Source organism: Monodon monoceros, unplaced genomic scaffold, assembly GCF_005190385.1.
Source record: "Monodon monoceros isolate NGI ecotype Baffin Bay Population unplaced genomic scaffold, NGI_Narwhal_1 Super_Scaffold_21, whole genome shotgun sequence".
Taxonomy (NCBI): domain Eukaryota; kingdom Metazoa; phylum Chordata; class Mammalia; order Artiodactyla; family Monodontidae; genus Monodon; species Monodon monoceros.
Window position 1 is genome coordinate 51,262,675 of NW_021703778.1, and position 17,640 is coordinate 51,280,314.

The following is a 17,640-nucleotide window of genomic DNA, read 5'->3' on the forward strand; positions in this document are numbered from 1 at the left end:
GAGCAACCACTGGTCAAAGAAGAAATCAAAAGAGAAATTTTAAAAATATCTTGAAACAAACAAAAAATGGAAACACAACATATCAAAACTTATGGGATGCAACGCAGCTCTAAGGGGGAAGTTTATAGTGATAAACACCTACATTAAGAAAAAGAAATATCTCAAATAATCTAACTTTACACCTCAAGGAACTAGAATAAAAAGAATATAATAAGACCAAAGTTAGCATAAAGAACAAAATAACAAAGGTCAGAGCAGAAGTAAACAATGGACTAGAAAAACCATAGAAAAATCAAAAGTGAGCTTGCTTTTTGAAAAAATAAACAATATTGACAAACACTTAGCTATACTAAGGAAAAAAACAGAAGACTCAAATAAATAAATCAGAAATGAATGAGGAGACATTACAACTGATACCACTGAAATACAAAGGATCATGAGAGACTAGTATGAACAATTATAACCCCAACAAATTGGATAACCTAGAAGAAATAGGTAAATTCCTAGAGACATGCAATCTACCAAGACTGAATCATGAAGAAATAGAAAATCTGAACAGACAATAAAAAGTAAGAAGATTGAATCAGTATTCAAAAATCTCCCAACAAAGAAAAGTCCAGGACCAGGTGGCTTCACTGGTGAATTCTCCCAAAGATTTAATGAATTAATACCAATCCTTCTCAAACTTTTCCCAAAAATTGAAAAGGAAAGAACACTTCCAGACTCATTTTACAAAGTCAGCATTACCCTGATACTGAAGACAGATAAGGACACTGCAAGAAAAGAAAATTATAGGCCAATATCTCTGAACATAGATGTAAAAATCCTCAACAAAATACTGGCAAACCAAATTCAACCGAATTCAAAAGATCATATACCATGATCAAATGGGATTTATCCCTGGGTTGCAAGGATGGTCCAACATATGCAAATCAATGTGATATACTACATTAACAGAATGAAGGATAAATATCATATAGTAATCTCAATAGATGCAGGAAAATCATGTGACAAAATTCAACAACATTTCATGATTAAAAAAAAAAGCTGTCAACATAATAAAAGTTGTATATGACAAGCCCACAGCTAACATCATACTCAACAAGACAAGGATATTACTATCACCACTACTATTCAACATAGTACTGGAAGTCCTATCAAGAGCAATTAGGCAAGAAAAAGAAATTAGAGGCATCCAAATAGGAAAGGAAGAAGTAAGATGGCCTCTGTTTGCAACTAACATGATTATATATATATAGAAAACACTAAAGATTACACACACACACACAAACACACACACACACACAAAACTGCTAAAACTAATAAACAAGTTCATTTAAGTTTCAGGATACAAAATCAACATACAAAAGTTAGTTGTGTTTCTATACACCAAAAACAAACTATCTAAAAATGAAATTAAGAAAATATTTCCATATTCAATAGCATTTAAAAGAGTAAAATACTTAAAAATAAATTTAACCAAAGAGATGAAAGATCTGTACACTGAAAACTATAGAACATTGATTAAAGAAACTGAAAAAGACAGGAATAAATAGAAAGATATCCAATGTTCCTGGATTGGAATAATTAATATTGTTAAAATATTCATAGCAATCTACAGATTCAATGCAACCCCTATCAAAATTCCAGTGGTGTATTCCACAGAAAGAGAAAAAAAATCCTAATTTTATATGGAACCACAAGATCCCAAATAGCTAAAGAAATCTCAAGCAAGAAGAACAAAGCTGGAGGCATTACACTTCCTGATATCAAACTATATTAAAAATATATAGAAATCAAAACAGTATGATTCCAGAAAAAAAAACAAAACAAAACCAGACAGACTTGTGGGACAGAATTGAGAGCCCAGAAATAAACCCACTCATATATGATGATCAACTAATCTTTGACAAAATCACCAAGAATATACAATGGGCAAGGATTGTCTCTTCAATAAATGATCTTGGGAAAATCGAATATCCATATGCAAAAGAATAAAATTGGCCCCTTGTTTTACACTGGACACAAAAATCAACTCAAAGTGGATTTAGGACTTAAATGTTAGCCCTGAAATTATAAAACTCCTAGAAGAAAACTCGTTGACATTGGTCTTGGTGATGAATTTTTGGATTTGATACCAAAAGCACAGGCAACAAAAGCAAAAATAAACAACAACTACTACCACTACAGACAATAGCCATCAGGTATATGAAAAGATGCTCAACATCACTAATCACAAGGAAATGCGAATCAAAACCACAATGAGATATCACCTCACACCCCTTAGAATGGTTTTATTATAAAAAGTCAAGAGATAACAAGTGTTGGTGTGAATGTGGATAACAGAAACATATACTGTTGGTGGGAATGTAAATTGGTACAGCTGTTATGGAAAACAGTATGGAGTTTCCTCAAAAAAGAATTTAAAAGAGAACTACTATATAATCCAGCAATCCCACTTCTGGGTATATATCCAAAGAAAATAAAATCGATATCTTGAAGAGATATCTGCACCACCATGTTCACTGCAGCATCATTTCTAGTAGCCTAGATATGAAAATAACCTAAGTGTCTATCAACAGATGAACGGATAAAAAATAAATGGTATATATATACAAAGGGATATTATTCAGCTTTTAGAAAAAGAAGGAAATCCTTCATTTGCAACATTAGAGGTTGCAACACTGGAGGACATTATGCTAAATGAAATAAGCCAGAGGCAAGGGTGGACTCAAGATGGTGGAGTAGGAGGACATGGAGTTCACATCTGCTCACAACTAGGGTACCTAACAGGCACTGGTGGGGGACCCCAAACACCTAAGGGGACAGGAGGAACCCCCAAGCTACCAGACCAGGGGTTGGGCCTGAACTCCTGTGGTGGGAGCACTGAGTCCAAACCACTGGACTAACAGAGAACCTCAGACCCCAAGGAATATTCATCAGAGTGAGGTCTCCCAGAGGTCCTCATCTCAGCACCAAGACCCAGCTCTACCCAACTGCCTGCAAACTCCAGTGCTGTAAGCCTCAGGCCAAACAACCAGTCAGACAGGAACACAGCCCCACCCATCAAAAAATGAAACAACAAAAAAATATGTTACAGATGAAGGAGCAAGGTAAAAACTTACCAAGACCAAATAAATGAACAGGAAATAGGCAACCTACCTGAAAAAGAATTCAGAGTAATGATAGTAAAGATGATCCAAAATCTCGGAAATAGAATGGAGGCATGGATCAAGAAAATACAAGAAATGTTTAATAAAGACCTAGAAGAACTAAAGAACAAACAGTGATGAACAACACAATAACTGAAATGAAACATACACTAGAAGGAATCAATAATGGAATAACTGAGGTAGAAGAATGAATAAGTGAGCTGGAAGATAGAAGGGTGGAAATAACTTTCGAGGAACAGAATAAAGAAAAAAAGAATGCAAAGAATTGAGGACAGTCTCAGAGACTTCTGGGACAACATTAAATGCACAACATTCGAATTATAGGGGTCCCAGAAGAAGAAAAGAAAGAAAAAGGGTATGAGAAAATATTTGAAGAGATTGTAGTCAAAAACTTCCCTAACATGAGAAAGGAAATAGCCACCCAAGTCCAGGAAGCACAGAGAGTCCCATACAGGATAAACCCTAGGAGAAACACACCAAGACACATATTATTAAAACTAACAAAAATTAATTTCAAAGAAAAAATATTAAAAGCAGCAAGGGAGACTTCTTTTGTGGTGCAGTGGTTAAGAGTCCGCCTGCCAATGCAGGGGACACAGGTTCGATCCCTGGCCCAGGCAAGTCCCACATGCCGCAGAGCAACTAAGCCCCTGCACCACAACAACTGAGCCTGTGTTCTAGAGCCTGTGAGCCACAATTACGGAGCCCACATGCCACAACTACTGAAGCCCACGTGCCTAGAGCCCACGCTCCACAACAAGAGAAGCCACCCCAGTGAGAAGCCTGCACACTGCAACGAAGAGCAGCCCCTGCTCACCGCAACTAGAGAAAGCCCACGCACATCAATGAAGACCCAACACAACCAAAAAAAATAAAAATCATTAACCTCTAAAAAGTAAAAATAAAAGCAGCAAGAGGAAAAAATATTCAAGGGAATCCCCCTAAGGTTATCAGCAGATTTTTCAGCAGAAACTTTGCAGACCAGAAGAGAGTGGCAGGATATATTTAAAGTATTGAAAAGGAAAACCTACAACCAAGATTACTCTACCCAGCAAGGATCTCATTCAGATTTGGCAGAGAAATCGAAAGTTTCACAGACAAGCAAAAGCTAAGAGAATTCAGCACCACCAAACCAACTTTACAACAACTGCTAAACACAAGAGAAGAAAAAGACCCACAAAAACAAACCCCAAACAATTAACAAAATGGTAATAGGAACATACATATTGGTAATTACCTTGAATGTAAATGGATTAAATGCTCCAATGGACTGGTGGAATGGATACAAAAACAAGACCCATATATATGCTGTCTACAAGGGACCCACTTCAGATTTAGGGACACATACAGACTGAAAGTGAGGGGATGGAAAAAGATACTCCATGAAAATGGAAATCAAAAGAAAGCTGGAGTAGCAATACTCATATCAGATAAAATAGACTTTAAAATAAAGACTGTTACAAGAGGTAAGGAAAGACACTACATAATGATCAAGAGATCAATCCAAGAAGAAGATATAACAAGTATAAATACTTATGCACCCAACATAGGAGCACCTTAATACATAGGGCAAATGCTAACAGCCATAAAAGGGGAATTCAACAGTAACACAATATTAGTGGGGGGTGTTAACAACCCACTTACACCAATGGACAGATCATCCAGACAGAAAATAAATAAGAAAATACAAGTTTTAAATGACACAAAAGACCAGATAGATTTAACTGATATTTATAGGACATTTCACCCAAAGTGGCAGGATACACTTTCTTCTCAAGTGCACATGGAACATTCTCCAGGACAGATCACATCTAGCATCATGAATCAAGCCTTAGAAAACTTAAGAAAATTGAAATCATATCAAGCATCTTTTCTGACCACAACTCTGAGATTAGAAATCAATTACAAAAATAAAAAAACTGTAAAAAACACAAACGCATGGAGGTTAAACAGTGTGTTGCTAAATAACCAAGAGATCACTGAGCAAATCAAAGAGGAAATTTAAAAGTCCATAGAAACAAATGACAATGAAAACATGATGACCCAAAACCTATGGGATGCAGCAAAAGCAGTTCTAAGAGGGAAGTTTAAAGCAATTCAATCTCACCTCAAGAAACAAAAAAATCTCAGGTAAACATCTAACCTTATACCTAAACCAACTAGAGAAAGAAGAACAAAGAAAACCCAAAGTTAGCAGAAGGAAAAAAATCATAAATATCAGAGCAGAAATAAACGAAATAGAAATGAAAACAATAGCAAAGATCAATAAAACTAAAAGTTGGTTCTTTGAGAAGATAAACAAAATTGATAAACATTTAGCCAGACTCATCAAGAAAAAAAGGGAGAGGACTCAAATCAATAAAACTAGAAATGAAAAAGGAGAAATTATAACTGACACTGCAGAAATACAAAGGATCATAAAGAGACTACTACAAGCAACTACATGCCAGTAGAATGGACAACCTGGAAGAAATGGACAAATTCTTGGAAAGGTACAACCTTCCAAGTCTGAACAAGTAAGAATTAGAAAATATAAACAGACGAATCACAAGTAATGAATTTCAAACTGTAATTAAAAACCTTCCAACAACAAAAGTCCAGGACCAAATGGCTTCACAGGCGAATTCTATCAAACATTTAGAGAAGAGCTAACACCTATCCTTCTCAAACTTTTCCAAAAATTGCAGAGGGAGGCCACCATCACCCTGATACCAAAACCACACACAAATAACACAAAAAAGAAAATTACAGACCAATATCACTGATGAACGTAGAGGCAAATATCCTCAACAAAATATTAGCAAACAGAATCCAACAACACATTAAAAGGATCATACACCATAATCAAGTGAGATTTATCCCAGGAATGCAAAGATTCTTCAATATACACAAATCAATCAATGTGATACACCATATTAATAGATTAAAGAATAAAAACCATATGACCAGATCGATTGAAGCAGAAAAAGCTTTTGACAAAATTCAACACCATTTACAATAAAAACTCTCCAGAAAGTGGGCATAGAGGGACCCTACCTCAACATAATAAAGGCCATATATGGCAAACCCATAGCCAACATCATTCTCAATGGTTAAAAACTGAAAGCATTTCCTCTAAGATCAGGAACAAGACAAGGATGTCCACTCTCGCCACTCTTGTTCAACATTGTTTTGGAAGTCCTAGACACAGCAATCAGAGAAGAAAAAGAAATGAAAGGAATCCAAATCAGAAAAGAAGTAAAACTGTCACTGTTTGCAGATGACATGATACTATACATAGAAAAGAAGATGCCACCAGAAAACTACTAGAGCTAATCAATGAATTTGGTAAAGTTGCAGGATACAAAATTAATGCACAGAAAACTCTCACATTCTTATACACTAACAACGAAAGATCAGAAATAGGAATTAATGAAACAATCCCATTTACTATTGCAACAAAAAAATAAAATATCTAGGAATAAACCTACCTAAGGAGGCAAAAGACCTGTACTCACAAAACTTTAAAACACTGTTGAAAAAAATCAAAGATGACACAAACAGATGGAGAAGTATACCATGTTCTTGGATTGGAAGAATCAACATTGTGAAAATGACTCTACTACCCAAAGCAATCTACAGATTCAGTGCAATCACTATCAAATTACCAATGGCATTCTTCACAGAATTAGAACAAAAATTTTACAATTTGTATGGAAACAGAAAAGACCCTGACTAGCCAAAGCAATCTTGAGAAAGAAAAATGGAGCTGGAGGAATCAGGCTCCCTGACTTCAGACTATACTACAAAGCTCAGTAATCAAGATAGTATGATACTGGCACAAAGACAGAAATATAGATCAGTGGAACAGAATAGAAATCCCACAGATAAACCCACACACCTATGGTCACTTAATCTATGACAAAAGAAGCAAAAATATACTTGGAGAAAAGACAGCCTCTTCAATAAGCGGTGCTGGAAAAACTGGACAGCTACATGTAAAAGAATGAAATTAGAACACTCCCAAACACCATACACAAAAATAAACTCAAAATGGATTAAAGACCTAAATGTAAGTCTCGACACTATAAAACTCTTAGAGGAAACATAGGCAGAACACTCTTTGACATAAACCACAGCAAGATCTTTTTTGACCCACCTCCTAGAGCAATGAAAATAAAACCAAAAATAAACAAATGGGACCTAATTAAACTTAAAAGCTTTTTGCACAGCAAAGGAAACCATAAACAAGACAAAAAGACAACGCTCAGAATGGGAGAAAATATTTGCAAATGAAGCAACAGACAGATGATTAATCTGCAAAATATACAAACAGCTCATGGAACTGAATATCAAAAAAACAAACAACCCAATCCAAAAATGGGTGAAAGACCTAAATACACATTTCTCCAAAGAAGACATACAGGTGACCAAGAGGCACATTAAAAGATGTTCAACATCAGTAATTATTAGAGAAATGCAAATCAAAACTACAATGAGGTATCACCTCACACCAGTCTGAATGGCCATCATCAAAAAATCTACAAACAATAAATGCGGGAGAAGATGTGAAGAAAAGGGAACACTCTTGCACTGTTGGTGGGAATGTAAGTTGATACAGCCACTGTGGAGAACAGTATGGAGGTTCCTTAAAAAACTAAAAATAGAACTACCATATGACCCAGCAATCCCACTACTGGGCATATACCCAGAGAAAACCATAACTCAAGAAGACACATGCGGGCTTCCCTGGTGGCGCAGTGGTTGAGAGTCCACCTGCCGATGCAGGGGACACGGGTTTGTGCCCCGGTCCAGGAAGATCCCACATGCTGCGGAGCGGCTGGGCCCATGAGCCATGGCCGCTGAGCCTGCGCGTCCGGAGCCTGTGCTCCACAACGGGAGAGGCCACAGCAGTGAGAGGCCCGCGTACCGCAAAAAATAAATAAATAAAAAATAATGTATTGTGTACTTGAAATTTGCTAAGAGATCTTAAGTGTTCTCACCACACCAAAAATAGCGGTAACTATATGAGGTAATGGCTATGTTAATTAGCTTGTGTTAATCATTTCATAATATACACATGTATCCAAACATCATGTTGTACACCTAAATATGTACAATTTTTATTTGTCAATCCCACTTAGTAAAGCTGGGAAGAAAAATAACGTGGGTGTGGCAGGGCATGTTTCAAATCCAGGAGGTGCTTCTCCGAGTGCCCTGGAGAGCCTTGTCTTGCCTCTGACCTTCAAGCACACACAGGTCCCTTAATGAGAATCCTAAACAACTCTGCACAGTGGCCTGGTTTCCACTGCACAGGGACACAGGGACCAGGAGCTAGCTTCTCACTTCCTCTGTGCTACACAGAACAAGGTGACATCTTTCCCACCCACCTAGAACAGACCCTCATCTTCAAGTCCAGGGCTGTTGTGAGACTGGGGAAGGAGGGAGCAGGGAGAAGGGAGCAAGAGGAGAGTGGAAGCTTCTGCAGGCGATGTAGATGTAGCAGAAGGAACTAGAAAAGACCTCCACCTCTGAAATAGCTGGGTCAGGTCACTGAAGCTTCAAACCAACTGCAGCTGGAAAAGTGAAAATAAATTAGCCTTTAATCTGAATTGTATTTATAACAATGGCTTAAATTTGATCCAACGTACACTACGTGTTTGCTGCCTTCAGTGGAGCCTGGAGAGCAGAGAATGGGCTCAAACTCAGCCTACTCCTCAGTGAGGGTGACGTTCCTCCCCAGGAGGCTGTTGGGTGGGAACCCAGGGCCTTTGCCATCTCAAGAGCCAGGGGCTGGACCCCTTCCAGCAGCCAGTCTGCCCATCCCCCAACCTCCTGCCCTTTAGGCTTAGAACTAGCAATTTCCTTTTCATTCACTTTCATTTTCAGGGATTGGAACTGAGAGAGCATTGAACTAGTGCGATGTGGTGAGCAGCAGCTGGGGCGAGAGTCAGAAAAGCAACCGGGCCTTCCTTCCTTCTACCACCTTATGGCAGGGTGGCCCCCACAGCCCCTCTCCTGGGACCTCCAACCACTCCATCCTGCCCACCTCCCCGGTACTAACAAAGAACCCATGGCATGTGCTCAGTAAAACACTGAGCCCAGCATGAGGAGGCTAGAGGGGTCCTTAGGACAGAAAGACCACCCCCTGAGCACAGGGCAGGGGTCGCCAAGAACAGGGTCTCTGCCTGGCCCTAAGTTCGGCCTCTCTAAACCCCAAAAGCCAATGCCCAGGGCTTTCGTCCCAAACCTCCTTTCAGGGTTGCTGAGGACTAAGGGAGTCTCTGTTCCCCAGTGTGGTGGCTATGGTGGGTCTGGAGATGCAGGGAGACCCAGATTCAAATCCCGCTTCTGCTGACTGCCCTGAAGGCCCAGGGTGGGCTTCTCAGGCTCTTAGGTCCTGCGTCCTCCTTCACAGAGGGCAGTGACTTAGTTCTAGGCTCACAACAGGGGTAGGTTAAAGGGAAGGTCTCTGTGTCCCAGCAGTGTGTGTGTGTGTGTGTGTGTGTGTGTGTGTGTGTGTGTGTGTCTGGGCAGTGTTCACACAGGCCTGGAACAGCAGGCTGTAAGGATGTGTTCATAGGCTGACCTGCTGTGGAGAGAACAGCATGGGCGTGAAAACCCTCAGGAGACAACACCCCTCGAGGATGGGGTTAGGGGAGGTGCCGCAGGCCCCACCCTGGTCCCAGTGCGCAGGCCAGGCGCCAGCTGGAGGCTTCTGAGCCTTTCCTATTGATACCTCTTGGATGACATCCACAGAACAGCTGAAAACCCCTATCTCTTTCTCTCTCTCTCTCTCTCTCTCTCTCTCTCTCTCTCTCTCTCACACACACACACACACACACACATACACTCGCACATGAGCTTGTACACCTTTCCTCATGTTGGCACCATTGGGGCCGATGGTGGTGTCAGTCCCTGGTGGGAGAGCCTGTCTGTCTTTCTGTCCACTTCTGCTCATGCCAGGGAGGAGACCAGGCCCAGAGGCATGGCTGTAGGCATGCACCTCTTCAGCTCCTGCCCATGGCTGTCCATGATAAGGGATGAGAGCTGAGGGGCCCAGTTCTCCAGGCAACAAGGCCCTAAAGAGGAACTCCAATCGCTTGAAGCAGGGCAGGCTGTATACAAAATCATGACAAGACATTCCCCTCTTCATCCCCTCCTGGTCCTCAGGAATGGGTTACATCAAGGTCAGCAGCTGGGCTTGGAGGACCTATGTTATGGGGAGACAGCTGGGTGAACCCTGAGCCAGGGGAACATGGAGGTTGGGGTACAGATATCCCTCTCGGAAAGCCACTCCTCTCCAGCCATCTTTAGTCCGCGGATGGAGATGGTGGCACCCTTGGGTAAGGCCCAGGGCTGGGCCCTGCCTCTCCCACACTGGAGGAAGAACTTGGCCAACCATGGTAGCCAGAAGCCTTGGGCTTGGCCCAAAAGACATGCGGTTTCCCAAAAATACAAGAACTCCTCTCCCTGCCTGAGCCCAGGAAAGGAGGGGAGTTGCAGAGGGTCTCTCCAGTGTCCTGCAATTTCACTAGGCTGGCAGGAGAAGTTCCCTGACCCGTGGCCAGAGGACGCCCTGCTCCAACAGACCCAGCCCCTGCCCTCCTGCACGACTGCCTGCCTGGCCCAGCCTCCATGGCCTGCAGAGAAATGGATGGCCCTCTGAGAAGAGTTTGTGGGCTTGATGAGTTTACTTTACCAAGTATTCCCAAGTATGATCCCATCTGGGGAAGAAGGAACCCTTGTGGCTGTGTGTGGACGTATGTAAATACAGACACTGAAGCTGCTGGGGCAGAGAGAGGCCCAAAGGAGCCCTAGTGTGCCTGGGGGGCCAGCTGAAGGGGAGTCAGGGCAAACTTTCTTCTCTGAACTTCTTGGAACTTTCTAATCGACATTTTGCATTCTTTGTGTTCTAGAAAAATTTTTAAATGTAATTTTGCTTTTCTGCGTATGCCACAGGCTTGTGAAGAGTATTTCCTGTGTGTGTGTATGTGTGGGTGTGGGTGGTATGTGTGTGGTGTGGGTGTGTATGGTGTCAGTGTGCATGTGCATGTGGGGATGTGTGTGTGTGCATGTGGGTGGGTAGGTGTGGGGGTGTATGTGGTGTGTGGTATGGCTATGTGTGTGGGTGCCTGTGTATGCATGGGGTGGGGTGGTGTGCACGTGTGTGTGTGGTGTGGGGGTGTGGTATGTGTCATGTGGGTTTGTATGTGTGAGTGCGCTCACACGCTTTGCTTTCATTTCTAGCATGTGGCCCAGGTGCAGGCCCAAGTAGGACCCTGTGTCCACTCTGGAGATTTGCACGGGGTGAGGGTCAGCAGCACATCAGGAGCAGGCCAAAGAGTGGAGGGGAAGTCTGGAAACCCAAAAACTTTTCCTGTGAGAGTCTCTCGATACAAGCAGCTTCTGGAACTGTGAAGTCTCCACAGCCCTCACAGCTGGGACCTACTAATCCTTGTACTATTCTCAGCTAAACATCTCAGAGCTTCTCAGCCACCAAAGGCTGCAGGGAGCACATCTGCAGTTCACCCCCACAAACACGGTTCCATAAAGAACAGCCTGCCCCCTTACATGACAGCCACCGAGGAATCTCGGGGCCACTGGGGGCTCTTGGAACCCCAGGCTCTGCTTGGCTTCCCTCATTCCAGAGCTGTAGGTTGAGAGCCAAGAAACACAAGACCCAAAGCCACATGAATTGCTGTGGATTCTGAGAAAGGCAGGTGGGTGCAGGCAGCCAGGGATCCTCCACAGAACCAAGTGGCCCTCTGAACTCCACTTAACCCTGAACGCGCCTCTTTAGCCCAGCCGCAGTGGGAAAGGCAGGGGCCTCCCCATGCTGTGTGGTCGGGCTCACTGGTGGGCCTGTGAGGACCTGCCCCACAGAAGTGAGGAAAGGAAGAAGGCACTGGAGAGGCCTGGCCAAGGCTGTCTGCACAGTTAGACTGTGGCTGGGACAGAGTGGGAAGGAAAGCCAATGAGTAGTGTGTCCCACTGTGTTTTCCAAAGATCAACAGTATCTCCCATCTCTGTGCTTTACTGCAATTGGCCTTGACATTCTTCTTATCAAGGTGGGGGGCGGGTATGCCCGACTCCCTTGAATCTGGGGAGCCCGTGACTTGCTTATAACCAATGGAATGATGTTGTGTGGCCTCCAAATCTCACAGTGTGAAGCTGCGCATTCACCTCTGGAGCCCTAAGCCACCAGGTAAGCGTCTATGATGAGGCCACCTTGTTGTAAGGAAGCCCAAGCCCCACGGAGATGCCATGTGTATGCTCTCTGACCAACAGCCCCAGATGAGGTCCCAGTCAACAATCAGCATCATGTGAGGGAAACAAGAGGGAGGTTGTCTTCAGATGATTCCAGCTGTCTGGTCACCCTCAGTCATCACCTGAGGCCTCAGACATTACAGGGTGGAGGCAAGCCAGCCTGCTGTGCCCTGTCCAAATTCTGGACCATAGAACTATGAGTATAGGAAGCTGGTTGTATGCTACTAAGTGTGGGGTGACTTGGTATGCAACAATAGAAACAATACAGTTGGCCAAGGAAAGTGTCCTGAAAGCTGTGTCAACCACCCCTCCTCCCCTTTCCCTTTCACGGATGCTGCCAGGACCTGAGAGGCCACCAGTCCTTTGGAGAGCTGGCCCCTCTTTAGCAGATAATGACCCAGTCTCGGGGCCATGGGAACTGTCTCCTACAGGGCAGCTTTACCGTGAGCGCCCATGGCCCAGGGAACCAAAGTGAGCAGGCCCTGCCAGGCAGAGCTGGCCTGCATCTTCCCAAGCCCAAGGAAGGCACTGGTGGCTGAGAGCTGGCTGTTCACACTGGCTGAGTTCCAGGACTGGATTTGCTGGCCTGTGCTCAGTGTTTCTGAGCCTGATGCGCGAATGGAGCTCAAGTCATGAGTTACTGCAGCAACCAAGTCCTCAGGATGGGTGGGAGCAAATCACTGCTGCTGTGGAAAGGTGAAATGGGAGGGGGAGCAGGCCTTCTCTTTTGTTGTTTTTTTTTTTTTTTTTTTGCGGTACGCGGGCCTCTCACTGTTGTGGCCCCTCCCCGTTGTGGAGCACAGGCTCTGGACGTGCAGGCTCAGCGGCCATGGCTCACGGGCCCAGCCACTCCGCGGCATGTAGGATCTTCCCAGACTGGGACACAAACCCATGTCCCCTGCATCAGCAGGCGGACTGTCAACCACTGTGCCACCAGGGAAGCCCCAGGCCTTCTCTTTGCCCCTTGTTCCTGGCCTAGGCTCGGCTCTCCTCTCCAGACTGCTTGAGAGTGGATGGATGGGCAGAGGTTTCCAGGAAATTGTAGGACAGCAGGTCCCTGTGGTTGTAGACGTGGGACTGGGCAGCGGGATGGACAGCCTGGGCAAGCACTCCTAGGTCCAGGGGCCAAGGGGTCAGCAGCAAACAGGGCCCTGGGCGGTCAGCAGCCACCATCGTTTGCATCAGATGATCTGCTCCCGGGCAAGAGACCCTGGGAATCCTGCAACACAGATTGCTCTATTCTCCCTGCTGCAATGCCCACCAAGGGGCTAAGGGCAGGAGAGAGGCCCTGAGGTATGGGTTTGGTCTCCCAGAAAGTGCAGCCGGAAACAAGTTTGACCTTCTCCAACCCCATTGTGCACCTGGGAAACAAAGACCCAGAGGAGCGGCCAACCCAGAATGTGTTGTCACCAGGGGCAACCTGGACACAGTTCTCCCAAGCCTGAGAAAAGTTGTTGTTCATCACAGTGGGGGTCGGTGTTTGTTTTGTTTTGATTTTTTAAAAGCCTGAACCAAATCAGCTTTTTAAAATGCTGCTCCAGGATTCAGTGCTACTTAGAGACGGCCTGAAGGGGCAGCTCTAGGCAGAGTCGACAACATTCTGGCAGAAACCCTGGCAGCTGTCCAGACACCCTGCCTGAGACCAAGGCGTCCTGTGGGTATTTGTCTATTTTGTTCAATCAGCAACTCTCATGGAGGAATGAAGCTAAAAGATCAGGTTTTTTGCCCATGATGCAACGTAGTTCTCCTCTGAAAAGTTAGAAATCTTAACATGGAGGGGGTCATTTGTCATGATTCCATGTTGTCGCACACATTCAATTAATTGTTACATTAGACCAAAAAGCAGCACTAATCCAGCTATGTGAGACATGACTCCAGACTTCTTTGTAAGGAATGGAGATAATTATGGCAGAATTCCAGCCTCCCTTATTTCAAAATAATCAAGTCAGCAGAGGGCTGGCTGGAGGTTCCTTCCACTCATTAGTCCTGAGCATCTAGATGGGGCAAACCAACCAGGGATTACCACCTTCTTTTAACTCCCAAGCGCCCACTGTGGCACTGGGCATAGGCAGCTATCTCCCCAGGCCCTCACCCACCCTCAGGGGGCTGCACTGCCTTCCTCAGACCCCACATTTCTTCCTGTTGCATATTGTGCAAACAAGAAAACTGAAGCCCACAGAACACTCTGTGACATAAATCGCAGCAATATTTTTCTGAATCTGTCTCCTAGAGTAATGGAAATATAAACAAATGGGACCTAATTAAACTTAAAAGCTTTTGCACAGCAAAGGAAACCATGAACAAAACGAAAACACAATCTATGGACTGGGAGAAAATATTTGCAAATGATGCTACCAACAAGAAATTAATTTCCAAAATATAAAAACAGCTCATTCAGCTTAATATTAAAAAATAAGCAACCCAGTCAAAAAATGGGCAGAAGACCTAAGTATACATTTCTCCAAAGAATACATACAGATGGCCAACAGGCGCATGAAAGGATGCTCAATATCGCTAATTATTAGATAAATACAAATCAAAACTACAATGAGGTATCACCCCACACCAGTCAGAATGGCCATTACTAAAAAGTCTACAAATAATAAATGCTGGAAAGGGTATGGAAAAAAGGGAACCCTCATGCACTGTTGCTGAGAATGTAAATTGGTGCAGCCACTATGGAGAATAGTATCTCCATACTCCTTAAAAAACTAAAAATAGAGTTACCATGTGATGCTATAATCCCACTCCTGGGCGTGTATCCAGAGGAAACTCTAATGCAAAAAGATACATGCACCCCAATGTTCATAGCATCACTATTTACAATAGCCAAGACATGGAAGCAACCTAAATGTCCATCAACAGATGAATGGATAAAGAAGCTGTGGTGTGTGTGTGTGTGTGTGTGTGTGTGTGTGTGTGTGTATATATATATATATATAGATAGATAGATAGATATATCTATATATATATATATATATACACAGTGGAATACTACCCAGCCATAAAAAAGAGTGAAATAATGCCATTTGCAGCAATGTGGATGGATGTAGGGAGTATCATATTAAATGAAATAAGTCAGACAGAAAAAGACAAATATCATATGATATCTCTTATTTGTCCAATCTAAAAAAATTATACAAATGAACTTATTTACAAAACAAATATACTCACAGACATAGAAAACAAACTTATGGTTACCAAAGGTGTGGGGTAAACAACAAGGATGTACTGTATAGCACAGGGAACTATACTCAATATCTTGAGTATATATCTTGATATACTCAATATCTTGAGCCTATAGTGTAAAAGAATCTGAAAAAGAATATGTGTGTATGTATATGTATAACTGAATCACTTTGCTGTACATTTGAAACTAACACAACACTGTAAATTAACTATACTTCAATTAAAAAATAAAGTAAAAAAAAAAAAAGAAAGAAAGAAAGAATGCCAAAGCCCAGAGAGGTTAGGTGGCTTGCCTGTGATCACACAAGGAGTGGTAGGCTCCAAGTCCAGGCCTCTCTCCAAATTCCGCTGGAAGAGAATCCACATGAGAACAGGAATCCTACATTCAGGGCTGAAGGCAAAGGGTCTTTCTCTTGGGATTCAGTGAAATGATTCAATAAACCTGATTTGGCTGGAACTTCCAAGAAGAAAACTAGCCTCTTTCTCCCAGTCATGCGGGTCCCTGGCTGTACGAAGACCCTTTCTAAGAGGATGTCATCAGAAACTGCACACTCTCCCTCAGCTGGAACTTGGCATGGCTTCCCCTGCTGGGCAGAGAGAGCAGCTGGGCAGCTGGAAAACTTAGCCACTTTTAGTCTGTCTCCTCAGACTAAATGGTCACACTTCTCAAGAGGACAGCCGGGGTCCACTCGACTTGCACTGGGGCTGACACAGGCTCTGAGGGTGTGGGTGGCTGTCGCAGCCTCTCCTCACCAGGGGAAGCTGTCTGGCATGGACCAAGGCTCCTGACTCGGCTGGGTCACACCACCAAGGCTGGCTCTGGAGCTCAGCTCAACCCTGATGGCCACGAGCCTCAGTGCCAAGGGAAGTGGGACAGATGCAAACTCTCTGGTCCTCAGGAGTGGGGCCAGAATTGGCAGCTGCCCTGAGATGAGTATTTACGGGATGGGAGCTCATTCATTCCAGGGCAGGGTACTGCTGAGGCACAAGGGCAGAAAGTGGGATCAGGAAGTGTTCTGGGGGCCCCTTCTCCTGCTCCCAGACTGCCCAGAACTGGCCTGCTCCAACTGGAACAGCTCTTGGTTGAAGTGCTGAGAGCCCAGTCCAACTGAATATTGCACACATTTCCTCTGAAGCACATAGATTCTACATTTCAGCTGAAGCTCTGAAGGCACTTAAACTCACCCACACTGCGGTTGTAAAGTATCAGGGGTAGCTGGGATGCAGAGCAGAATTTTGGAAAGAGCCACTGATGTCCTTTGAGTCTTCTCTCTACTTCCCAAAGGGGAAGAAGAACAGAGGGTGCTTCACCCTTCACCTCAAATCTCACGAGCAGAGCCCTGAGAGGACCCATTAGAATCCTCTTATTGTCCCCCTGCAATGTAGAGCATACAGTGAGTCAGTGTCCACGTGATTGGACCAGCACGCTCCTCTGATGGCAGAGCCAGGGCGAGCACAGACTGCACTCCAAAGCCACTCCAAAGATTAAGTACCATGGGCGAAAATGCTAGAGAAAAGCTGGAGGTTCCAGCCCTCTGGAAATGTGCTCACCCTGGTCAAGAGCCCTCAGCAGAGCCTTCCCCAGTGAACGTGGGGTGGGGTCCCTGAAGAACTCAGTGCCCAGAAAAAAGACTCCTTTAAAAAATGCTGCCCATGTGAGATCACAATGGTGGTACATCCAAGCAATATCTTTGTGGCGGCCCTGCTCTCTTCTCCCTCTCTGCTCTTGGACCAGGAACTTAGGGCCTGAGCAAGTTCGGGGGGAGGGGAGAGAAAACACCAATGACACCCCTTCCTCTGCTCTGGGTTTCCTGTGAACACCACCAGGAACAGGTGATGCATCACCCAACACAGAGAGAGAGGCAGACACCTGGGACGACTGAGGACATCCGGGCAGAGGATGTGGAAAGGGCTGAGGGCTTGGCTCGTGTCAGGGCTTTGGATGTCCAAGGAAGTGGGACTCTGCTCTGATGGGGGTTGTCAGGAAGCGGGAACCGTTCTGCAACTAGGTGTCTGAGAAATGATAAAT